Below are 26,052 nucleotides of genomic sequence, written 5' to 3'. Positions count from 1 at the left end.
TTGACAGGGGCACGGAGGAGAAGGCTGAGTCACGCGAGGGGCAGTGTTGCAGGAGGTGAGGGCAGCCACTAAAGTGGTGGCAGGAGACTGTCAAGACGTTTCCTTGGATGTTTGTCTGACAGGCATAGCCATGGAGTGGGTAGGTCGTGAGTGAAACTGTGGTGATTCTTCCAAACTTAAGATGTGTCTTCAAGGAGCAAATAAGATCAAGTCAGATAATACTCTGCGATGAATGTCTTAAGTGAGATGACATGAGAGAGTATGTATAACTCCTTTATAAGGAGATTGCTACTGATTCCAGAAGTCTCTGAATAAGATATCAATGTGGCTACATATAAATAATAATTATTCAGAGTAGCTTATTTTCCAAATCTTTTGTGAGTAGTACATATTTACTGGTAAGTTCATTAAAACCACTGATTCTTTGATGCGTTTAAATTCTGACATCTTGTCCATTAAATCCCAAAGCATTCATTTATCCTTAGAAAGCGTAAGTGTACCTCCCATGAAGCAAATCTGTTAAACGCCAATTGAGCCTGTCAAATGAGAGAGAAGTTGAGAACTTATTTCACAAGATGTGCAATGAAGCATTGATCCCGGGCAAAATCGCCGTGTCCATTTCAACATCATTAAGTCAGCGCCTGTCAACTCCTTTTTACCTTGTGCTTCACAATAAACTGTAAGATGATAGATTCCCTAGTCAGTACTGCCTCTCTACTAGTGGCCAAAGGAACTTTGAACTCCAGTTATCCTGAGGCGAGCAAGACACCTCACTGCAGTAGCCCTGGAGGAATTCTACACCAGGAGAAAGGCCAAAGTGGTTAGGACAATCTGAGCTCATCCTAGCTCTCCGGGGTTATTCTTATTTATAGTTCCTCTTTATCAACAGGATTTCTTAAACCTTAATGTGAAAGAAAATCTGTGGGAAGTGTCATCAGAAGCCAGGGGGACCTTTGGGACACCCAGAAATGAAGGAGTTAACTTTCTAAAGAAAAGCACCTGGTCCTGTGCAGGGTTTTAAACTCTGACCTCCCATGAGGCTGGAGCTCTTGATGGGTTGAAAGTGAGAAACATGAAGAAATGCTCAGTACAAGCCTGTGACTCAGGGTGTGTGTGTGTGTGTGTGTGTGTGTGTGTGAGAGAGAGAGAGAGAGAGAGAGAGAGAGAGAGAGAGAGAGAGAGAGAGAGAAATAGAGAGAGGGAGAGGGAGAGGGAGAGGGAGAGGGAGAGGGAGAGGGAGAGAGAAAGAGAGGAGAGCTGGGGAATAGGGGGCTTGGGGGATGGGGTGGATTATTTCCCTGGGGAGAGAAAGCAAGAAGGTCACATGAGCATTTCATGGGGAGATGAAAGCTGGTGCTAAGGAAGAAACTACATCAGAGCCAATTGCAGTCACAGGCTAGACCTGCTCCTGAGGTGCCACTGACATATTATGGCCCCTCTCCTTGGATTAAAGAAGCAGCTGGGAGCTGGGTAAGGGTGGGGGCTGGGTAAGGGTAAGGGGGGCTGGGTGAGGGTAGGGAGGACTGGGTAAAGGTAAGGAAGGCTGGGTAAGAGTAGGGGAGCTGGGTAAAGGTAAGGGGGCGAGGTGAGAGTAGGGGGCTGGGTGAGGATAGGGGGCTGGGTAAGGGTAGGTGGGCTGGGTAAGGGTACGGGGCTGGGTAAGGGTAGGGGTCTGGGTGAGGGTAGAGGGCTGGGTAAGGGTAGGTGGGCTAGGTAAGAGTAGGGGAGCTGGGTAGGGGGCTGGGTAAGGGTAGAGAGGCTGGGTGAGGGTAGGAGGCTGGGTAAGGGTAGGGGGCTGGGTGAGGGTGGGGGCTGGGTAAGGGTAGAGAGGCTGAGTAAGGGTAGGTGGGTTGGGTAAGGGTAGGGGGCTGGGTGAGGGTAGAGGGCTGGGTGAGGGTGGAGGCTGGGTGAGGGTAGAGAGGCTGGGTGAGGGTAGGGGGCTGGGTAAGGGTAGGGGGCTGGGTGAGGGTGGGGGCTGGGTGAGGGTAGAGAGGCTGGGTGAGGGTAGGGGGCTGGGTAAGGGTAGGGGGCTGGGTGAGGGTGGGGGCTGGGTAAGGGTAGGGGGCTGGGTGAGGGTGGGGGCTGGGTAAGGGTAGGGGCTGGGTGAGGGTAGGAGGCTGGGTGAGGGTAGGGGGCTGGGTGAGGGTGGGGGCTGGGTAAGGGTAGGAGGCTGGGTGAGGGTGGGGGCTGGGTAAGGGTAGGTGGGCTGGGTAAGGGTAGGGGGCTGGGTGAGGGTAGGGGGCTGGGTGAGGATAGGGGGCTGGGTAAGGGTAGAGAGGCTGGGTAAGGGTAGGGGGCTGGGTAAGGGTAGGGGGCTGGGTGAGGGTGGGGGCTGGGTGAGGGTAGGGGGCTGGGTAAAGGTAAGGGGGCTTGGGGACAAGCTGCAGCTGTTAGAGCAGAAGTGACAGAAGGGAAAGCCTCTTCTCTGCCACCGGCCCACAAGGTGAGACCTGAGTGTGAGCTGACCCTGACTATTAATATGCCTGATCTGACACTCACTAGTAATTCCTGGAGACCTCCAACAAAGGGGCCACTGTGACCCACACAGAAGAGAGGAAAAATCACAAGCCCGTGGCCTCGGAATCCTTTCACCCACAGGACCCTCGGGAGGAAACCTAATTGTGTCCGTTTAGGCAACTGTTACTGAGAGTTCAGGAACAGGCCAGGGGTACACTTAACGCTTTCAGTGGGTGAATGAATGTTGTGGGATCCTCAGTTGCGATGATGGAACAGAAACATGGTGAGGAGTTAGTGACTTTATAAATGATATAAAGGTTTATGTATCTTCTTTTGAAAGCAAGACTTTTGTATTAGTTAGTTTTCTATTGCTGTGTTTAAAAGCCATGACTAAGGTAACTTATAGAAAAAAAGAGTTTATATGAGCTTATGGTTCCGGGTGGGTGACTCCATCATGGTGGCCAGGCATGGGGGGGGGGGAGCAGGACGCTCAGAGCTCATATCCTCAACCACAATCAGGAAGCAGAACCGCCAAACCAAGAGTAGATGAAGCTTTAAGTTCTCAAAGCCCACCCCTAATGACACACTTCCTCCAGCGAGGCCACACCTCCTAAGCCTCCTCAAACAGTGTTACCAACTGGCAACGAAGTGTTCCCATGTCCAAGACCATGGGGGGCATTTCTCATTTGTTTGGAGGGCAGAGTTTGTGTGCATGTGAGTGAATGTAGGTATGTCTCTGTGCTGTGTGAGGGCACGTGCACAACTGTGTGCACGTGAGTGTAGAGGGCAGAGGGCAATGTGTGGTCACCTGCAGGCACTGTCCATCTTTTTTTGAGGCAGGATCTTTTAGCCTGGAGCTTGCCCAAGTAGGCTTGGCTGGCAGATGGGCAAACTCTAGAGATCTGTCTGTCTCCATCTCCCAGGGCTGGGATCATAAGTACACGCCACCATGCACCAGCTTTTCTAAGATTTACTTTTTATTATTTTTATTTATGCATGTATGTGTGTGTGTGTGCCATGCATGTTTGGGTGCCCGTGGAAGTCAGAAAAGGGCACAGGGTCTCCTGAAGTTGGAGTTACAGGTAGCTGTGAGCCACCTGATAGGGGTGCTGGAGACAGAACTCAAGACACTTGGTAGCAAGTTCTCTTAACTGCTCAGCCATCTCTCTAGAACCCTTACAATTTTTATTTTATTTTTTATTTTTTTATTTTGCGTGACTTCTGGGGATAGAACTCAGGGCCTCATGTTTGCAGAGGAACTATTCCCCCAGGGCTCCCTCCTCAATTGGATCAGTGTTTCTAACTTGTTGTGAGTCTCATGGATTTAGATCTCATTGCTCATAGTCCTTTTGACTTTGTCAGGTGAGGATCAGTGAACAGAAAAAGGAGAGCGAGAAGACAGAATTATCTCTGGAGTAATCATTCAAGTAGGGGTTCTCTGGAGCTCCTTATAATACCCTATGATACACTGGAAGTCGGTAATGATGATTAAAAACATAATAATCTTGCTTTTTAAAGCAAAAATTTGAATGGTTAAAAATGTGAATGGACTAGAAATAAATACCAAATAGATCAACCGTGGTTATTTTAACATTTTTAAAAAAATGAGAAGTGACACATAAATGGAAGTCTTACATTTATAAAAACGCAGGCAAGGTGATTGTGTGTGACAAATACTCACAGGCAAATAAGGAAAAAGTAGAAAAAAGTTTCCCTTTCTAAAATAAACTAATATTTTTTCAGCATACATTTCTCCTAAATTCTGACCTTTATACTGTCTTGAGAAAAACATTTTAAGCCAACCCTTCCAACTCTGCTATCCAAGCCTGAGGCATGAAATTCCATTAAATAGCCCATAAATACCTTCATGTACCAGGGACAGGCAACAACTGACTTACCCCTGGACAAAGTCATCCTGTTGGGTGACTTCTGCCTGGTAGCTCTGTCTGTAGGTTCCTAAGCTTAGAGTTCTCCTTCACCTACCCTATCCCTCTACCCAGAACCTCTCTGAAGCCCTTGAATATGTTCTAGCTTCATGCTCCCTACCACAACGGTCTCTGCTTTCAGGTATAATAATAACATCATGTCCAGGATAGCTCGTTCCTCCCAAAGATTGATTCCCTTCCTCCAAGGGGTGTGGGGAGCGGGTGTGGCGGCAGTCCCAAAGACGCCAGGGACTGCAGCTAAGTCATATGACTTGCACCTGACTTCCTCATATAAGACACAAACATCTTGAGTGCTGCGCAGGTGTACCAGGATACAGGTGAATCCAATTTGGTGGAGATTTGCCCCTGCTGCCCTGATTAGCTGAAGCCTCGTGACTGGCGAGGGGGCGTGGCCTGCGGTGCGTGGATGAGAGAGAGTATAAAAGGAGTGAGAGGCCCAGGGTTCCGGGGAGATATAAACAAGAAGAATCAGGACTGAATAAACTGCTGTTAGAAGGACTGGTGGTCGCGTCGTTCTTGCTGGTCGAGAGCGGGCGCGACAAAGGGGAACCTGTGACCTCTGCCCTTTAGGACCTCCGCCCCACCCTGAGTTCTCAGGCCACTTAGCTCATTTTTCTCCTCTAGTTTCTCTCTTCCCTATGATGCCTTAAACCATGACTCACCACACCAGGAGAAAACTCCAGGGCCACATCTTCAGTTGCCTATTTGACAGCCTACCTCATCCCCTGCCTCCAGTATTAATAGGAAACCAACTTAATGTGCTTAAAACTTGACCTTGGTTGAAAACTTGGGTACTCACTCAGTGTTTCAATCTCAATATATAGATACAGATATAGATGATATAGATATAGATATAGATATAGATATCAACCAATTCAACAACAAAAAAATTAGAGTCATCTTAACTCATTTCTTCCACATCATGCCTATTAACGCCTTCAAAATAGCCCTCTAGACACTGACCACTCGTCCCCACATCAGGCACTGTTCTGGTCTGAGCCATCATCTCAACTGGCAACAGGAACAAGAGCTCACAGGTCTTCTATCTCCTTCACCGCAGTCTCCTCAGGACTGTATTCAGAGTGATCGTTCACAAAGTTCAACCAGCCTCTCCATTCCATCCCCCCCATCTCTGGTTACTCAACTTTCCTGTTGTCTTCTATGCCGTGTGCTGTTTAATATGGGCGCCCACTACCCACGTGTGGCTATTTAAGTTCCAGCTACTTAAGATGAAAAACCTCCGTTCCTCGGCCATGCTAACCTTGGCTACTTATATGTGGTTAATGAGCCTCTATGCTAGCCTGTCCTATCAGCATGGAAAGGTCTCCTGAAAGTGCTACAACTTACCACCTTCCCCCAACTGAACCAACAATGAGTAAATCACATGCCCGACAAGCCCTTCAACCAACCTGTTCTCCTTAGGCCCCAGCTTTTCATTTTAGGGAGCTCCTGAGATCCACCCCCCAATTTTCAAGCAAAAATTAGATTGTATGCCCTATGCTACATAAACTCAATTTTTATTTCAGTAGCCTTATTTACTGTGCAAATATTTACAAACTAATATCGATCTCTTCAATGCTGGCTTGGCTCTTATGCCTTTTCTGTGCCAAACACAAAAGAACATGTTTTAATAAAGATGATAACACATTAGGAAATGTCCAGGCTTCAGAGTTCTCCAGGCCTAAATCTATGCTGCCAATTATTAGCCTGGGGGCTATGTAATCTTTTAGAATTCTCAGTAGAAGCTTCTACTTAAAGTAAAAAAGTTTTCTTATAGTGATAATTAAATGAGTGTATATCTGTAAATCACTTAGCCATAGGTTATACATGGCTTCTGTCAGTGAGGCTGTTGGCAGTACATCAATTACACTGAAGAGTAATAAAAACAATAAACTTAAATATTACAGGAGGAGGCCGAAAGCACACTGGGAAGGAAGTTCAAATGTAATCTCTTGCCAGACAGGGCTAAATGAACATCTTCAGCTGCACTGTAATCTGTATGCCTTCAATATCGAACCTTGGAAAATAGTTTTAGAGTACCATGAATTCAAACGTTTCCATTCTGTCTACTATATAAAGCGTAGATTTTTCCACCCCTTTGGAAAATTTGTCTCAGGAATGGTGAACCCATACTTGGCAAGTTGAACAGGTTTCCACTCCTTAAATGCTAGAAGGGTGATTTTACTTTAAAAGTGAAATGTCTGTGGAATGAGGCTCAATGGGGAGGGTAGAGCTCACTGTGCCGGTCTTTTTGAAAACTCCCAAGGAACTGCAACAATAACAGGGCTGGAGGGCAGGGGATTGTAATCCAAACCACATGAATATTTGTCTGCACTGAACGTGTCTGAGTTCATCTCAATGGGAAAAGAAAATAGGCAACGCCTTCCACACTTTTGGAGAGGACATCTTTCCTTGCTTTCAATAGCTGAAGTTCAGGGTCAAATATATTTGTATATGACAACTTTTTGCTATGGCTTCTACATGCCCTGAGCCCGAGTCCTCAATGTGTGCAGCCTACACCAATAGCAGCAGCAGCTGGGACCAACTGCACCAGAACATCATCTCCTGCCCCAGGCTCTCACATATGCACAGTCCCCACAGTGGATCCCTGGTGCCCCAGTGTGGAAGTACAGTTCTGCCCTCTCTTTGAGGTTCATGTGCTCTATATGTGAGGCAGCTCCAGTAGTGACATCATTAGTCCTTCCTGTGGACAGACGGGTGTTGAAAACATCTTCAACTGCTTCTTACCTATACTGACGCATAATGGGTTCAGTCTATTTGACACAGACTTGACTTTCTGCTGTGCAAATGAATGGCATCACTTATAATGTTAATCAGATCCTAGGTAATGGGACCTTTGTAATCAGTCTCTGGTAACCAAAGGTAGGCTGCATGAAGAAAACGAATCTCACGATTACTTATTTTGTCTACCATACAGAATGGAGCCCAAGGGAAACTTGGCTCAAAATTATATGGTCTAATTTACTTGGCCTTTATAATGAGAATTACTTATTTATGATAAGAGATGGGGTAATATGAAGGACAGAGTAACCCAGTTAATTTAGGAAAGCTCCATTATCTTCTTTCAAAATCTCTTTTGATTTTATTATTATTATTAATGAAATACCACTGGTTATATGACAAAGAAAAAAGAAAGACACAGGGACCTTTCTGCAGGTGTCTTGCAAAACATAACATTTCTATGTTTTTTAAAGGGTGTGTGTGTGTGTGTGTGTGTGTGTGTGTGTGTGCGTGTGTGTGTGTGTGTGTGTGTGTGTGTGTGGGTGCTTTGCCTCTATACATGATTGTGCACCCTATGGGTGCCTGGTGCCCTCAAAGGCCAGAAGAGGGCATCATATCCCATGGGACTAGCATTACAGACTCTTGTGGGCCACTATGTGGGTGCTGGAAACCAGACCTGGATCTTCTGGAAGAGCAGCTTTAACCAGTGTTTTAACTATTGATCTATCTCCCCAGCTCCAAGACACAATATTCCTAACAGTCACAACTCAAGAATAGCCTCATTCTCTGGACTGCCAAATTCGAATGATTACATACATGTGAGGACTTGTGAGCAGGAATGCCTTTGATGCCTATTTATTTATTTATTTTTGGCATTTTTCTGAAAGATCCAAAACAAAATGAAAGTTCTTTTTAATACTCTGTTGCATCTCTAAGGTTGACAGTTAGCTATATTTTTGCAATTCAAATGTATTCCCCAGAAGAGTGTCATATTTATTTTTAGTGGGAGAAATAAAATTCGATATGCATAAATTTTACGTCTTGTGCTTTCTTAAAAACACGATTTAAAGTTTTTTCCAAAGAGGATTGTTATGCTCTTTTTAATTAAGATCGCATAAGGAGTCATTCATAAATCTATTAAAATATATATTTAAAAAGTTGAAGGCCAGGCAGTTTCAGAAAGGAGAAACTGTAACTCTCAAGTCTGGGCAGCCAGGGTAGGACAGCACAAGTTTGCTCATTGTCTCTTAAAGCCTCAGGTCTGACAGTTTATATAACTTCATAGACATTGTAAACAATTTTTAAAGCTGTACCAGAAAGAACTTTAAAATACTAAGTCTGCACTTGAGGGTCCTTAACCTTGGTATCCACTCCATAGACTGTCCCATAAGAAGCTCAGGTGGGCCTAAGGAGAAAAAGCAGTCTTTAAGGAGTAAAGTGCACAAGGACCCGAGTCTGACCCCTGAGGTAGAAACATGGTGGTGTGCTGGTAGCCCCGGCTTTGCAGAGATGTAGGCATGGTGGTGTGCTGGTAACCCCAGCTTTGCAGAGATGGAGGCATGGTGGTGTGCTGGTAACCCCAGCTTTGGGGAGGAAGACAGGAGATCACTGGTCAATCGGTCATCAGGCTGAATAATACTTTGTCTCAGAAACCAGTGTGGACAGCACCTGAGGAATGACACTCAAGGTTGATTTCCAGCCTCCCTGTACATGTTCACTGGCACACACACATGTATACATACATACGTGTAGTCACACACAGATTAACCTTTAGGTAACAGCTCAAGCAAACATGGCATCCACTGTGGTACACACAGCATGTTACCTTATTCTCACATGGAATGGTTCATTGACATTACAGTAGACACCATGGGCAACCTCAACTCTTGGCCATCTCTGCTCCTGCCTTGTTAAAAGTCATGTCATCTTGCCTGTCATCTTGCATTCCTGCAACGACACTCCACTCACACACTCAATTCCCAAACCGGATTGTACTCGTGAACACACTACAGTTTTATAAACTCAGGAGTCCACTGGAACCAAAGTTGAGTGTCATCACCCAGGCCCACTAAACAATTGGCCTGTGGTTGGCAGATAGATAGTAGGATGAGATTACAGACTTGAATGTAGTCTGCCCAGTCTGGCACCTCCAGTTATCAGTTGTGGGATGAATCCTGCTGAATTCCCCCCTCGTGACATGGCAATGAAAGATAATGCCCAGCTGGTAAAGCACTGAAGATCAAATAAAATAATTGATGCAGAGAAAGTAGCCAACTACCTGGCACCTAGTAGGTACCCAATAAACCTTACCCATTATGAATCAGCATCTAAGTTAAGACACTGCACAATTACAGCTATGGCATCCTTTCAACACCTGATGATACTCCTGTTTTAGAAGAGTTGTGTTCACAAGTCTGTGACAAAGTAGACGTCTTGGTCAGAATGACAAAGTTCCCTAACACAAAAGTTGTACTTCGCCTTAGCTTATGGCTGGCAATCAAATACACATCCCAGTAGTTAGCTCTCAAGTTTCCGGGTCACACAAGTGACCTTGCATTGATTGCTTCCCCACAGCTGCCACCAGGACATTTGTCTTGATGCCGCTTCCTGACTTCACCATGTCCCCAGTTCAGCGTAAAGCGGCCTCCGAAGCCTCCATTAAGACCCTCTTTTCTCCTACTCTTTGGTACAAAGGCTGGCTCCTGTTCTCTAGGCTGAAAGTGAAAAGAGACAGAAAGAAATAAACAAAATCCTGTGATTAATTCTCTTTCAAATCTAAAGGAAGTAGTTTTTCCACTCTTGTCTTAGCAGACAAGAAGTAATCAAATCTCTCTGACCTGCTTAACAAAACATTCTTTGATGGCACACACAGACTCGGCAGGGACTGAAGGTTTAAACATACCTGGGATGCTTGACCGCACATACTTCTCCAGCGGTCTTTTAACACCACAGAACTCCCAAGAGCACACTAATCCCTGCGGCCAGCCTAACTGGAAATTAAAGTGGTTAAGCACATGGTCAAAACATTTCCAGAATATTTTTGAATAGGTCACGAGAGCTGATAACAATGTACTGAGCGTTCACCTGCATAGATTTGAGCCGAGAAGACTCTCTAGCTTAAGTCTGGTATTTCCATAGTGGACAAGCATGTGCTAGCATCCTTCTCAGTGGCACTGGGACAGTTAAAAACACAGCCAGTTGAGGGCGTGAGGCTTACACTTTGTCAACAGTGCTGACATGGAATGTTCACTGTTTGTGTTGACTTCCACCAAGCACAAGTTTACTCGGGGAGTTCCACAAGTAGGGTAAGTGTTTCTGGAGTCTGACTTTCTGTATGCTCCCTTTTCTGTGGTTCCCTTTCATTCAGAGATGTCGAGAAGGCAGAATAAGTGAGCCAAAGAGAGCAAAGGGTACCTGGGGGTCACGGGGCAAGGGCTTGTTTGAGGATATGGGATCAGGCCTTAAGATGCTTCAGGGCCCTATGGATCAGAAAGGACTCTCCTTGGAGAGGCATTGCCAGGGTGACTGGAGGGTGAGGGCAGCAACACCTGCTCCCCCTTTAATCCCAGAGGGCTTGTTCTCACTAGCCAGGGTGCCCTTGTATTGCACTTCCTCCTGCAGGATGACTACCAGCCTCAGCAGAGTTTCATCTGCATTACCATGACCTTTGGCTCCACCCTTAGTGAGATGTCAGGAGGGAACTCAAGCCTAACCTGGGAAAGCAGACATACACTCTTAGAGAGAGACTCAGAATTAATATCTACCATTTGGGGAACTTAGAACTTGTTGACTTTTTGGTAAAATCTCAGAAGATTGATTGTCTACTGGGGAGGGGGACACACACACACATGTACACATATGCATGCACACACACGCACACGAACCATGTGCACACATACATGTACACACCCACGACCCCACATAGAAAACCAAAACAAAACTATACTGGACTTGGAGTCAGAAGCCTTGGGTTTGAGGACTGGGCTAGCCTCTCATTAGTTGGGTGTGTTAAACCCAACATGTAGTCTATCTGATCTGGAAGGTTTTCAAATATAAGTGGAGAAGAGCCAGTGCCTCGTAGGGCTGTTGTTATATGGATTCAATGCAAGAAACAAAACAAAACAAAACAAAACAAACAAAACAAAACAAAACAAAAACTCTGTAACACTGCTTTCAAAAAACTCATGAGTGTAGTTAAAAAAAAAAACAGAAAAGAAAGCATAAAAAGACTATCCTGTAGAAGGGATCCTGAGCCTGAGTGATGCAGGCCTGTAGCCTCAACTACTACAGAGACTGAAGCAAAAGGATTTCAAGTTAAAGGCTAGCCTGAGCTAGAGTGAGTTCAAATCTAGCCTAAGTAACTTAGAGAGACCCTAAATGGGGAGAGGGGACTGGGAGGGGGCAGCGTAGTGGTAGTGTTTGCCTAACAACACAAAGACTGGGTTTAATCCCAAGTACTGAAGGGGAAAAACAAAAAGAAGAAATCAGTATTGCATTAGATGTGTCTCAGTGGAGATACGGGTTGTGATCTATGAAACGGTAGCATAAAGACACAGGAGGATCTTGCTTATAGACCCGGTATCTTCTTGGAAACATTGGTGATGAAAGGGACACTGGTGATGGAGCCATTACTGGGTGACTATGGCATATCTGGCATTATTTTGAGAACTTTCCATGAATTGTCTCTTGTGTGCATGTGAAAAAAAAAGGTTCCTGGGAGACAGAGAGAGAACTGGCCTGCATGTGAAGGCCCTAAGACAGCCCCAGGTGTTAGCCCTGACCTTTTCCACCCTGTTTGAGACAGGGGCTCTCCTTTATTCACCACTGTGTCTCCCAGGCTACCTGGACCTGGAGGTTGCCGGGGTTCTCCTGTTTCCACCTTCCTCCTTGACACACGAACACCGGGATTAGATATACACTACTACACTAACCTTTACCTGGGTTCCAAGGGTTCAAAGACAGATTTTCATGGCCGCATAGCTAGAGCTTTACCAACAGAGCCCACAACCAAGCCCTACGCACACTGTCTGGTCCATCCTAAAGATAACTGTGAGTGAATAATGCCACAGAGCCCACAGGCAGGAAAGCAAGCAAAGGCTGGGATTCCCAGCCCTCATCAAGGGGGATTTCCTCAGCATGTACTTTCTTTTGAAGAGATCATTGTCTCAGATGATAAAAGTCTTAGGAAGTAAAAAAAAGGGGGGGGGGGAGGACCCTTTATTCACCAAGACTGAAAGAGTGCAGAGAGGCAGGGTGAGAGCAAGGGAAACACTAGAGGAGGAGAAGAAACCTGCAAGAATCCTATTGTGAGAGGAATTCTTTGTAGTGGAGACAAAAATGAAGTCACCTATGTGGAAGGGGGCAGTAGGCAGTTGAAAATGTAATTGTTGAGAAATTGGTGCAGACACGCCATGGCATTGTCCCCCACAGCCTGCCCCAAGGCACCAAGCACACTAATCAACCATGAGGTAAGACCTACTGCTGTGACAATGGAGGGCTAGAGTGAGGGCACATTGGTGAAGCTCCTGCAATCCCTGAAGCTCTGTGCTACCTCTAAGCATTCAGCACCATTCCTGTGAGCCAGTGACTGGAAGAAACAGCTAGGGCTCACTGTCACCACCGGACTGCTGATGAAAAACGAAAGTCTGCAAACAAGACTGCCAGCTTCTCCCTAGGTAAGCCAAAACCATCTACATGCAGGAAAGAGGCTCTTTCCATAGGGAACAGGCAACATCCGTGGGAGGGTCCCATACAGGACTGTCTGATAAAAGCACCAATGTTAACAAGGACCCCTGACATCCCAAACATAGGTAAGATACTTCACAGGCTAGCCACCAATCTCTATGGTTGCAAAAATGAAGTCACAAAACCAGAGTGCAGATGGAAATCCCCAGAACAAATACCAAGTTGTCAAGTGCTGGGGGTAGGTTGTAAGTTTCCAGGGAAAGAAAAAACAGTGGTGATATGTTTGGTTTGTTCCCCTGGAGGAGCAGTAACAGGAACGACCCTTCCCTGGCGTGGCTCCAGTATCACGTCTTCAGATATTGGACTGAAAACATGTTGCAAACAAAATCCCAAAGTTATATATATTTTCAGTCAAATACAAATATTTTGCTTCAATTCTTCAATTCATGTAGACTTTCTGGCCAGACACAGTCTGTTGAAAAGGAATTCTAAGGATCTAGTATTTTAAAGGGAAAGTCAATACCAGAATGTCAGATCTTTCAATGTCCTTCCTTGTTGAGAAGCCAGATAAAGAAGAATCAGGAACCAGCAGCAAGGGTGTGAGTATATGTGTGTTTCAACTATTGCTCATCACACACACACACACACACACACACACACACACACACACACACACACACACCCTACCCGCAGCTGTTGCTCAGGACATCTCATTGAGATAGGCAAGCAGCAGAGTGAGTGTGCTGGTTAGTTTGAAATCCCTGAGCAAAAGATACACACTCAATCAAAGCCGACTAACAACCAGCCATAAAGGGAGGTGTTGGCCACTGCTGCTTTATGTGGCCCAACTGATGGTGGCCATGAAGAGTGTCCCTACACAGGTAGCTGACCACCCTCCTAGACCTCATCTGGCCCTTTCACCCCTGACCTGAAACCTTCGTAGGTGATGTGTAAGATGCATTAAGGGGGGTAGAGGATGCAGATGAGAAACGCATGCTGAGGTGTCCTTCTGAGTTAACCTACATCATATTTCCCCCCATGATCAAGCCTGCAGATGGGAGTGGTAAAGCATAATCTCACATAATCTCATCAGCAGATTTACAACGAAGGCCATTTTTCAGTAACAGAGATGAAGAAACAAGAGGCAGGAGGTATTAACGTGCCGGGGTCTGTTAGCACTGAGGGGTAGGGGTCACAAATCTAACTGGCTGTGTCCTCGAGCTTAGTGAATCTGGAGCCTTCAGACCCACAATAAGACAAGAGAGAGGACTTCTGTGCCCTAAGGTGAAGAAACTTGAACATGGTCAGATTTTCTTTAGAAAGCACTAAGTTTCCCAAAGCCAAAACAACCTGATCGGCACAGGGAGGGATTTTTCTTCAACAACGTTTAAAAATTGAGCTGCCAAGTGTCTGCTCTCGTGGAACGGCCATGGATCCAGACAACAAAATGAACTTTTCAATTTCGAGCCTGGCTGGAAATTATTACAACTAGTTGCCATGATGATATAAATTAGTTTGGGGATTCTGCTATAACTCGCCGTGTGCTCTATCCTGAGACGGTAGAGAACACTGTAATAAATGACTGGCAATCGCTTACTCAGATTTGCTTGTTGCTCAAAGAATGATAATGTTTTGCTTACAGATGAGTCCGATTTTAAACCGAGAGCTGACAATTCATCACAACTTTTCCTTTCCTTTTATGTTTATTTGAAAAGAGAGAATATATTTAACGCTAAAAGTCTTCAACAACCCTCACTGCGTTGAGCTGCTCACAGAACGCCAATCTTCTAGGATTGTACTGCCTTTGTTCGAGGCAGAGATGTGAATACACCCAGGGATTTGTGGGATTGACAGGACCAACTCTGCTTGACAAATGGAGAAGATTCCATGCCCCACACGAACGGGAAACATCAGGTTAGTATGTTCTTCAGACCAGCTGCCGTGTGTGCTGTGGCTCTCTGGTAAAGTCCCACAAATCACGAGGACTCACAGTTGCCCAAAGCCTGTGGCATTCACCAAGTGGCTGGCTGAAGCAAAGACAAGACTTTGTTGTGCTCTGGGGGAGCAGAGTGAGGCCTCCATATGTTGTCATAATCTCTTTGCTACAAAAATAGCTTTGGGGATTGAGAAGGCTTCCAGGAAGGAAGGAAGAACAGGAGCCGGCCATTTGGCAAGTGCTTAATAAGGTGGAGGCTTTGGGCAATGACTGGTCCACGCTGGTGCCTGAGACCATCCTTAAATAACCGTGCAATCCATTACCACAGGGGTTGTGGGGTCTGAGTGTTGCTTATTGGTGGATAAGAAATCCTTAATAAAAACTGCAAGAATTCAAGAGGTCCTGAGTGGCACATGAAACAAAAGAGAAAGAAATCTTATCTGCTTGGGAGTCCCAAAGGGCCATTTAGGACTGGTTTAATGTAACTAGTGTCACAGAAGGGTCAGAGACACATCGCTGTGTCACTCAAAGTGCTATTTCCAGCCTGCTCCTTTCTCCGTGCCTGGAGAAGCAGGACAACTGGAAGGAGAGGCGTCCTTCTCTAAGGGAGGAAGTGGATGCTGCACTCTTTGGGACCTTGGGGCCTCTCTCTCCACTCCTCTGCACTGCCACCCCAGTGCTGATCCTCAGTATCTCTCTGGGTGACAGGAGGAGCCTGACCACCCCTCAACTCACAAGCTATGGCTCCCTTTCCACATTCTTTCTAGGCTTCAGGTATTCTGTGCGCCCTGGCTTCGTGCCAGCACTGGCAACGCCTGATAATCCCTATACCTCTTCCTGCCTCTTAAGTCCACAACTCAGCTCCCGTCCTTATCTCTGATCTATCAGTCCTCAGTCCCCTCGTGAGCTCATGTGGTCTTTCGTCATATAGATGGTTACAGACAAATAATTCTCAGATTTATTTACCTACCATGGTCACTCTCCCTTGAACTCCAGACTTGCATATCCAGCTGCCTAGTCAACATATGGCCTTGGCAATGTAACTACCATCCACGACAATATGCCCAGACTGCTTTTCTGAACTTCACCCCAGGCCCTTGGTCTCCGTTGATGAAATCTTCACCCCTCTAGTTGTCCAGGCTAAAGATCTGGGGAGTAATTCTTAACTGTTTCGCTCACACCCTGTATTCAGTCCTAGGAAAGTCTGATGCCTGCCTTCCAGGGAGATCCTATCCAGAACATGGCCATTTTCCACCGAAAGTGTCAGCCTAGAGTGACCCAGTATCATCTATCTTACTCCTCCAACCTCTTAACTGGTCTACCCATTTCTCAAAAGAGTTTTTCTCATATCCAAAGCCAAATTCCACTTTTTAATGTCTAAGTCATGGGGGCAGGGAGATGGCTCCATCAGCAGAGTCTGGGCATATAGCACTTGGACTGCCAGCATCCTCATGAAAAGCCAGGCCTGGCAGCAGCTTGCACGTGTAATCCCAGCACTGAGATTGAGACTGGATCCCTAAGGTTTACTGACCAGCCAGTCTAATCAACCAGTGAGTTGTAGGTTCATTGAAAGACCCTGTCTTTAAAAATAAGGCAGAGATGCGATGGAGTGGGTGGGGACAGCTGTTCCGGGTTCACGGAGCAACCTTCTCCCAAATGCAAACTCATCTCCGTGAGTCCCTTTCGCCCGTGTCGCTCTCACTGCACAAGTTCTAACCTCGCAGCTGCAGTCTTCTGCTTGCCCATTTGTTTTCAGTCAGCATCCATCAGCTCTCAAAAAGATGGATGCTCTCCTGCTGGACACCGCCTGCCATTGGCTGTCATCCTCCTTCCCTCCAAGAAGACAGCCATCTCTTTCTTACTTTCATTTATTTCTTTTTTCTCTTTCTTGTGTGAGGTGTCCCAGGTGCCTGTGTCTGCCACACGGTAGTTGCTTGGTGACCCTTTCTAGAATAGATGAGTGAGCATGTGACCATGGCTGTTAGGATAAGATCAATTGAACTTGAGGCCCTGACATTTTATCTTTGCGCCGCTGAATCATGCCTGTTTTAGTTTTCCTCATTTGAATTATTTAATTCGTAAGATTGCGGTATGCCTTCTTCACTCTACATTTAATTATAAACCCATTTATGAGCTACTAAGAAATGGGATTCCTTTCTCTCTACAAATGTTCTTGAATGACAAGCCCCAGGGTCCAAACCATGTCAGGGAGCTGCCTGGGGAACACAGAAGAGCTTCAGGGGTCAAACCTTGCTTTTTAGTCTTGGGGACCCGAAGCCTTAAAGGAAAAACTTCACTCGAAAGTTCTGCTGACACCACTGCTCGTGGTACTGTGTCAGTATCTTTTTTTTTAATTCTTTTGAAGTTTTAGTCTTCATTATAAATAGCACAAGCTTTCTACTATCAATTTGGATGTATAGCATCGTGTAATGTCTCTCTTGACATTTGTCCAATCCCATTCTGCTTCTCATGGGTCTAGTTTCTGCTCATTCAATCATTTCATTCAATAGTACTTAATGGCTACTACATGCAAGTACTGCTGCGTAAACTAAGGACAGAATAGTAAAGCAGATAGGAATGGGCTCACCCTGTATCTCCAGCCTTCCCCAGCTTAATGCATGACACCAGCTGACTTTATGTAGCACATACACATACATATAGCATATAGAGATACGCACACATATATACATACATAAATATAGACACACACACACACATATATGCACACATATATATGTATGTGTATACATATACGCCACCTTTTACTCATACCACGACAAGGGAATGACTCTTCATTTTACAATAAAAGAACATTAAGGAACTAATAAGAAAGACTATTGTCCAAGGTCACACCTCTAGTAATAGCAGAGCCAAGAGAGCAGCATAGTCCTTGGGTTCTCTCTCTGCTGTCTCACTGCCCTTCCCCAGCCCTCTGTACTCAAGCCACCAGTCAAGTGAGCAGGCTCCACCCCTCCAACTCCAGTTCCTCTGGAAATGGTTGGTCAGTAAGTAACTCCCAACTCATCTCCTTGCCGCCTCTTCTTGCCTCCAACTATCTATTGTCTACGATGAGAGGTAATTAAAAAAAAAAAAACACCTTATATCCTCCAATGGGACTAAACATAGTGCCCCATGCCCCTAATCTTATCACTTGGAGGCAGAGGCAGGTCTTCATCAGCTACATAATGTGTTCAAGACCCGCCCAGACTCCAAGAGAGACCCTGTCTCAAAAAAATAAATAAATAAAAGCAACCATACAAACAGACTTCTACTGATTTCTATTGTACTTAAAACACAATCTCGTGTAGAGTCTGTACAAACCTCGCCTTCTCATCTTAACCACAGCCTAGCACCTGCCTCCTCATTGCCCACCTGTGCCTGCACCTGCCTCCTCATTGCCCACCTGTGCCTGCACCTGCCTCCTCATTGCCCACCTGTGCCTGCACTGGCCTTTCCTTTCCTTTTTGCTTTTCCTTCCGTCTTACTTTGTTTTCTTCCTTCCTCTCCCAATATGACCTCTCTACATAGCCCAGGCTGGCCTCAAAGTTTCAGTGACTTTTCTGACTCAGCTCCTCAATGCTGGGCTTATAGATGTGTTTTACAACACTAGCTACTGGCCTACTTTCTAATCTTTGAGTACATAAGGGTCAACCCCAGCTTTTTGTGTTCCCAGAGCTTATGTAGTTAGTTCTCTATTATGATCTGGGATTTAATGTCCATGTTACATCCACAGAGCAGGCTTCCATGACCACCCAAGCTAAAGTATTCACATAACTCTACCCATATATTCAGAATTACACACTATGGCTTGTGGTGGTTTGAATAGGCATGCCCCCCCCCATAGACGCATGTGTTTGAATTCGTGCCCCATAGGGAGTTGCACTATTGGGAGGTGTGGCTTGTTGGAGGAAGTGCATCATTGTGGGGACAGGCTTTGAGGTCTCCTATGCTCAAGCTACACCCAGTGTGTCTCCTGTCTCCTTCTGCTGCCTGCAGATCCAGATGTTGAACTCTCAGCTCCTTCTCTAGTACCAATGTCTCTCTGCCATGTTTCCCACCATGACAATAAAGGACTAGACCGCTGAAACGGTAAGACAGCCTCAATTAAATGCTCTCTTTTATAAGAGTTCCTGTGGTCATGGTGTTTCTTTACAGCAATAAAGACCCTAAGATGGCCTGAAACTATGGATTGGTATAACCTCTTTGAACAGACAAATTGCAAGATCTATCAAAACCTAAATGCATATATATATATATATATATATATTCTCATTTAAGCCAGAATTTTTACCACAAAAATTAATTCTAAGTATAAACATGTACATGTGTGAAATTATATATCAGCATTATTTATTGCTGAATTGCAAAATTCTAGCCATTACCTAAATGCCCATTAACAGAACCTCCTTAAACAGGACTGAAAATTCGTTAGACATTTTCCACATGCCTCACTACAACTTCTGGGAGGTAAACACATACCTTATTTTACATGAAAAAGCACTAAGGCATAAAGAGCATAGAGGTATTTGCAAGTGGTAACCTGGAAGATCAGATCCCACGCTCTTGCTCTCTATGTAAAACCACCTTCCAATACACATTTTTTTCACAGAATTCTATGACCTCAGGTAGTACATGGGCTATTCTCCAAGACAGGCAGTTTAGAAGAAGAAAAAACCAAACCTGACATGTCAAGTTTAACCTCTTGTAACTTTGCTTTTCTTTCTTTTGTTTATCTAGAGAACACAAATATGTATATTGTGTATGAGTAAGCAAAGAGATAGAAGAAACAGTGGGAAGGTAAGAAAAGTAAGAAAAAGCAGCTACCCCAGAAGGGGCTCTCTGGGTGAAGGGCAAGGGCTGGGGAAGACCCATTAATTGCTGCCTGATTTTTATTGTGAGTGCACAAACATACACACACTGCCTGCTCAAACAAGAAAGAGTAAACAGATGGCCAAGCTGAGAGTTTTCCAAAAGCAAAAAGAATATGCGCAAGCCACTAACATATTGCCCGTGGCATTTCTTTCTGTGTCTGGCAGTAAATAGCTTGTTTATTAGGGGCCGCTTATGTCCCCACTAGAATCATTACTTAAAATGATTCGGGTTTTCTTTGCGTGCTAAGGAGGCAAGGCACGCTCAACTGCACTAGGGACTCGGGCTCAGGACACCCTAGAACAGTTTAAGCTGAAAGGGACAGGGCTGTCGGCCATACAGTTCAGTGGCACAGTTCCAACACTATACAGACTTGCAGGGGTACTGAAGCCCTGGATAAAGAATAGCAACTGCTGAGAGCGGAGATAAGAAAACAGCACACAGCACAAGGAGCTTTTGGATTAAAAGTACGCAAAAGTTACTGAGGTGTGATCTAGTAAGTTTCTTGATATGAAGAGTTAAAAGGTACAATCTCAGGCCCAAAACTAGGAGGGACAGCTCTACTCAAAAGTCAAGATGCTGATGAGACAATATTAATAATGAGGAGGGTATGTAACGAAAAGAAGTTAACTCAAGCCTTTAAACATGGACAAATTTAGAAATGCTGTTTCGACGCATACCCAAGTACAGTCATATTTAGGCAGTTTGCAATTTAGAAAATGATCACTGATCGACTCAGTAATGGGAAGATCTGACTTAAAGACCAGATCTATGATCCGGCAATCCCACCTATCGGTATTTAACAAACAGACTTGGAAACAGGACCTGAAGGAGACAGTTATACACCCATGCTCAGAGCAGCATTATTTACGATGAGAGCAACCTGAGTGTCCACAGGTGGGTAATAAGGCAAAGAAAATGTAGTATCATATATATCTACAATGGAATATTACTTAGTCCTAAGCCCTATAAGCCTTCTTATACATGGTACAACATGAACGATTCCCATGTGAAATGAAATAAGACACGAAAGAAGCAATGTTATTGACTTTACTTTAAGGGACCAAGAGCAGCCAGATTCATGGAGGCAGAAAGCAGATGATGGCTGCCATGCTGTAGACTGTGTGTGAGTCTGAGCATGTGGAAATCAGACGCAACCTCAAGGGTTGGCCCTTGCCTTCCGTTTTGTTTGAGGCAAGGTCTCTTGCTCTTCTCTGCTGCACATGCCAGGCTAGCTGGCCCACAATCGTCCGAAGTCTCTGCTGCCTCCACCTCCCATCTCGCTGAAGGTGTGCTGGAATCACAGATGCAGGGCCTGCCTTAGCCCCACACAGGCTGGGGGTGGGGGGTGCTGAACTGTGGTCCTTTCACGTGCCCAGCAGGCACATTATCTACCTAGCCCGAGAGTTAATTTTTAATATGCGTATACAGACTTGGAATTCTGCAAGATGAAAAGAGTCCCGCAGGGGATGGTAGTGGTGAATGCACAGCCATGAGAGTGCCCTCGTGTTGCTGAACTGTACACACAAATAAAATCAAGCGAGTAGATATCATGTGCATTTTGTTACAACTTAAAGTTTTCAAATCTAAAAACTTAGCTCCAAGATACGCCAATGAACTTCAACAACAACAACAACAACAACAACAACTACCTGCTGCAGAGGCTGCTCAGAATCCCATCAGATAAAAGGACAAAGCTGGTGCTTACACACAGGAAGGAGCTCAAGGGCGCCTAGCAAGTCATGTAAGACAGAGCTTAGAAAGAAAGCTAATGACTCACACAGCCCAGTGGGACTCAGTCTTGACAGAACCTGGGTCAACAGGAACATGTTTGTCATTAGTTTCTCAGGGATACTGTAAGTAACTGCCACAATGCTCATGGTGGTGGCCCACTCCTTTAATCCCTGCACTGGGGAGACAGAGGCAGACAGATCTCTGAGTTCAAGGCCAGCCTTGTTTACACATCGAGTTCCAGGACAATAAGGGCTACACAGAGAAACCCTGTCTCCAAAAACAAACAAACAAACAAACAAAAAACAATCTATCAAACAAGCAACAGAAAATGTCCCAACTCTCAGCTATCCTCCGACCTCCATATGAGCATTATAGCATGTGTGCCCACATACATCATGCATACACACACAATATAAGATTAACTTTACATGTTAAAACAACTTCATCATCCCTCAACTCTGGGAGGAAATTGGGGTCTCAACTCTGATTACAGCAACCCTGAAAACTACTAACAAACCTGTTCCTCTTGACCCAGGTCCTGTCAAGACTGAGTTCCACTGAGCATGTATGCGTGCAAATGAAGGCTTTACCAGGACCTGGCCTCTCTGAGACTCAGGACAGAGTCTTTCCTTGCCTCTTTGTTGCTGATGGCCATAGGAGCCTCAGCCTCGGGGGTCACTTTGTTCATAGGGCATTAGCCCTGTGCACACACATCCCCACAGTGTGCGTGTGCAGACACAGGGCATGCATGCATACATGAATGGATATGTATACATGTATATGTACATATGGAAGTGAGAAGGTAAGGTCAGGTAACTACCTCCATCACTGTCTGTCTTGTTTGTTGAAGCACAGTCTCTCATGGAAGCTGGAGCTCTCTGGTTCGGCTAGACCGGCTGTTCAATAATCCCAAAGGATCTTTTGCCTCTGCCTCCGCAGGGCAGGTATTCCAGCTTCTCTGAGACACAGCAGCTTTTATGTGCATTGTGGAGACTTAACTCCATGCTTGCAGGGAGACTTAATTCAACCTACAATAGTGCTCCCCTTAAAATAAGTCTATTGCTGGATGTAGTGGCACACGCCTTTAATCCCAGCACTTAGGAAGCAGAGATATCCAGATCCCTGAGTTTAAGTCCAGCCTGGTCTACAGAGGGAGTTCCAGGACATCTAGGGCTACACAGAGAAACCCTGTCTCAAAAACAAACAAACAAACAAACAAACTTACAGTGGAGCTGGGGAGCTGGCTCAGTTGGTCGAGTGTTGGTTTTGCGAGCATGAGGACCCAAGCTCAGATCCTTAACATAGTTATAATAGCTGGTATGAAGGTACACATTTGAAAGCTAGTGCTGGGACTGGGGAGGGGAGGGGAGGGGAGCTAGAGACAGGCAAGTCCTGGTGCCTGCTGGCCAGCCATTCAAGCCAAATCAGGAGCTCAAGGCCTCATTCGCTAAGATGGAAAGCAACTGAGAAACACACACCTAACGTCAGTCTCTGGCCTCAGTCTGTATACATGTGTGCCTGCATGTGCATATTAACAAGTACACACACACACACACACACACACACACACACACACACACACACACACACACTATAAGAAAACCTACTGAAGCTAGACAGATAGTGAAGTGCTCGCCATGTATGAAAGATGAAGGAAGGGGGTCCAGTCCCCAGAATCCACACTGAAAAGAGTTGGGCAGGATGGGGCATGCTTGTAATCCTAGCACTGGAAGAGTGGAGACAGGATGACCCCTGTGGCTTGCTGGCTAGCCAGTCTAATCTAAACTGGCCAGCTATGGGCCAGTGAGAGACTCCATCTTAAAAAAAAAGGTGGACAGTAACTCGAGAAAACACAAATACATACATACATACATACATACTACAGGGCTAGGGATATCATTCAGTGGTAGGGTGGTTTTTAAGAATAAGTGAGGTCCTGTGTTCGGTCTTCACCAAAGAAAAATAAAATGAGAAAGTCCAGTTCAGACTCTTTGTATAATCCAGTCTAAGATCAGCCCTAAAGAGCCCCCACCTAGCGGTTATGGGCAGTAGTGTGCCAATTAAGAGCCTGGATTCAGGAGACAGTGCAATAGTTCATATCCCAGTTCGGCCACTTGCCAGCTACATGACCTCAAGGAAGCTCGGTACGTTCTCTGTGCCTCAGTTTCCACATCTGTAAAACAACACTATGTAACTCAAAGGGCTGTGGGAATGAAATGAGCTACAAGGTAGGAAGAAGCCTGCCTAGATGCAGCGAGCACTCAGTCAGCATGAACAGCTGTTGTCACAACTACACGGATGTCACTGAAGACGTCAGGGGAAGGAAGCATCAGTGACTGGGCACCTTTATCTCTGTACCATTCACCCAGTGACTCCTCTGTGGTGGCTTGCCAAACACTCCATCTCACAGACAGTGCATCGCAGCTTCACGGACTTAGGGTTAGATATTCTTCCGTATACGTATCTAACTCCCTTCCTCATCCAGACCCTCAGCTGTCTGCAAGGCCCCCTAAGTCATCCAGGCGAAAGGCCTGGCTCCGCACGCGCAGAGCAAGGGAGGTGTGCGCAGGCCTGAGCCTCCGGCCTCCCACTTTCTGCGATCAGGGTCCTATATTTGGATTTTGACTTGCTCGGCCTGACTTGCTGCTAAATCTGTATCCAGTTAATCTTACACGGTTGTGGGGGAGGAGCCACGTTGCTACAGCAACCCAACAACTTTGGGCAGACAGAGAGAGGAAATAGAATTTCAGGACTGGAGACCACCAAAGGACTCCAAATCCCTATTTCTGCCTCTCTCTCTCTCTCTCTCTCTCTCTCTCTCTCTCTCTCTCTCTCTCTCTCTCTCTCTCCCGCCCTCACTCACACACACACAAAGTGAATCTTGCTTTTCTAAAATAAACAGACTTCTCTTCTTTTTTCACAAATTTCCAACCATTGACAAAAAAGAAAAGCCTGCTATACAAGTACTCTATTCACATGCCGTTTCCTAAGAGGACAGAAACTAAAATTCACACTTCATTCAGCTAGTCAGGAAATCAGCTGGTTCCCTCTTACCCCTCTGGGCATGAAATGAGCAATTGTCTGGTCTGGATTTTATACATATTACTTTTTTAACCTGCAGTTTTCAAATAAGCTAGCAACCTGGCACAAGTCGAAGTTGGGCCTTCACATCGACTGGTTTAAGGAACAGGAGGGAAGAATGGTGACAGACACTGCCTGGGAACACACACACACACACACACACACACACACACACACACACACACCCGCGCAGTCCCCACCAACAACGGCCAGTAGCCCATCCCCCACCCCCACAACCCCCACTCTACCCCCACAACCTTGTATTGCAGAGGAGGCTCCACCCACCTGTGCAGGAACAGTACCACTAACACAAAACCCAGCTGGGACTCTGCTCCTGTGGACGTCCTAGAGGAACTCTAAGGAATATACATCCACACCACAGTCAAGCAAATGCAAACCACAGGCTAACACTGTGTCCAGACAGTCGGAAGGTATAGAACCTGACCAGTGGGCTGGAGAGAGGCAGGAGGATCTACACAAGTTCCAGGCCAGCCTGGTCTACAAAGCGAGATCCAGGGCAGCCAGGGCTACACAAAGAAACCCTGTCTCAAAAAAGAAAAAGAAGGAAAAAAAAAGCCAAAAACCCTCAGACATTCCTTGGCCTGATTCTCTACTTTCTGCCCCTTTCTCTTTTCCTATGATATTTCTTCAAAGACTAAGCCAGGAAAAATATAAAGGAGTAAAATTAACCCCGGCGTGGGGACCAGGAGGTAAAAGGCGCTGCAGAACTAAAATGGTGAGCGTTTTCTGATTTGTAAAGAGAAAAACAGTTGCTTGGAATTCTATAACAACGTTGTTATGATCGGAGCTAAGCCCCCCCCCCCCCGCCTTTTCCCAGAGAGTGATGTTTAGGTTAGGCCAGTGGTACATAGTTAGGTAGGTCAGTGGGGCAGCCTTTTCAAGTTCAAGTCCAGCCCTGGCTCCTAGTCTGCTTGGCTTCCCCTCCACCATGATGTAAACAGACTCTACCACCCACTTCCACTGACAGAACTCCACTGTGCCCTGCCCAGGATGGTGGACCAAGCCCCTCTGAAGCTTGGAGCCTAAATACAGTTTTTCTCACCTAAATTTAATGTTTTGTCCAGGTGTGGCCGTCAGAATCATGCAGAAGTGAGGGCTGGAGAAATGGCTCAGTGTTTCCAAGCACCCATATCAGACGGCTCACAGTGGTGTATAACTCATGCACACACACACACACACACACACACACACACACACACACACACACATCTACACACAATTGAGAATAATAAAGATACACCTCAAAAAATGATACAAAAGTAACTGATAAAGAAATTATATGAGCAAACAGGAGAAATAAGACACAGTCCAAGAGAATAGTCCTGGAGCAGACGATTCATGTCTTTTACTTGGCACTGCCACTTAATCAGCCGAGTGACCTAGGCTGCTTCAATTTAAAGTGCTCAAGTCCCACAGCCCTGATCTGAGCTATGCAGAGGATTGGATGAAATCGCAGCCATGAGTGTGGTCTACAAACTATGAAGTACTGTTCGGTGTCCAGTGCTCTTTCTCATAGGATCCCAGCTAAACTGTAGAGACTGATTGTCTCCTGCTACGTATAAATTCTTTGGCCTCCCCTGG

At 45.7% G+C, this 26,052-nt stretch overlaps 1 protein-coding gene, 1 long non-coding RNA gene and 1 other non-coding gene across 6 annotated transcripts in view; 1 reads left to right on the top strand and 2 right to left on the bottom strand.

The window, feature by feature from the left end:
• The window catches only part of Samd4 (sterile alpha motif domain containing 4), a 222,853-nt gene that overhangs the window by 139,803 nt on the left and 56,998 nt on the right, over positions 1–26,052 (bottom strand). The gene's annotated exons all lie outside the window — the stretch shown is intronic.
• Gm52120 lies at positions 7,844–21,603 on the bottom strand. The gene is made up of 2 exons (XR_003951144.1): positions 18,151–21,603; positions 7,844–18,119 (listed from the first exon to the last, which is right to left on the bottom strand). It is a non-coding gene; the product is annotated as a predicted gene, 52120 (long non-coding RNA).
• On the top strand, positions 11,087–11,185 carry Mir378c (microRNA 378c). Its single transcript, NR_105813.1, has one exon. It is a non-coding gene; the product is annotated as a microRNA 378c (primary transcript).

Source organism: Mus musculus, chromosome 14, assembly GCF_000001635.26.
Source record: "Mus musculus strain C57BL/6J chromosome 14, GRCm38.p6 C57BL/6J".
In the NCBI taxonomy this organism is placed as follows: domain Eukaryota; kingdom Metazoa; phylum Chordata; class Mammalia; order Rodentia; family Muridae; genus Mus; species Mus musculus.
The sequence above is the reverse complement of the archived record's forward strand: the minus strand, read 5'-3'. Positions and strand labels throughout refer to the sequence as shown.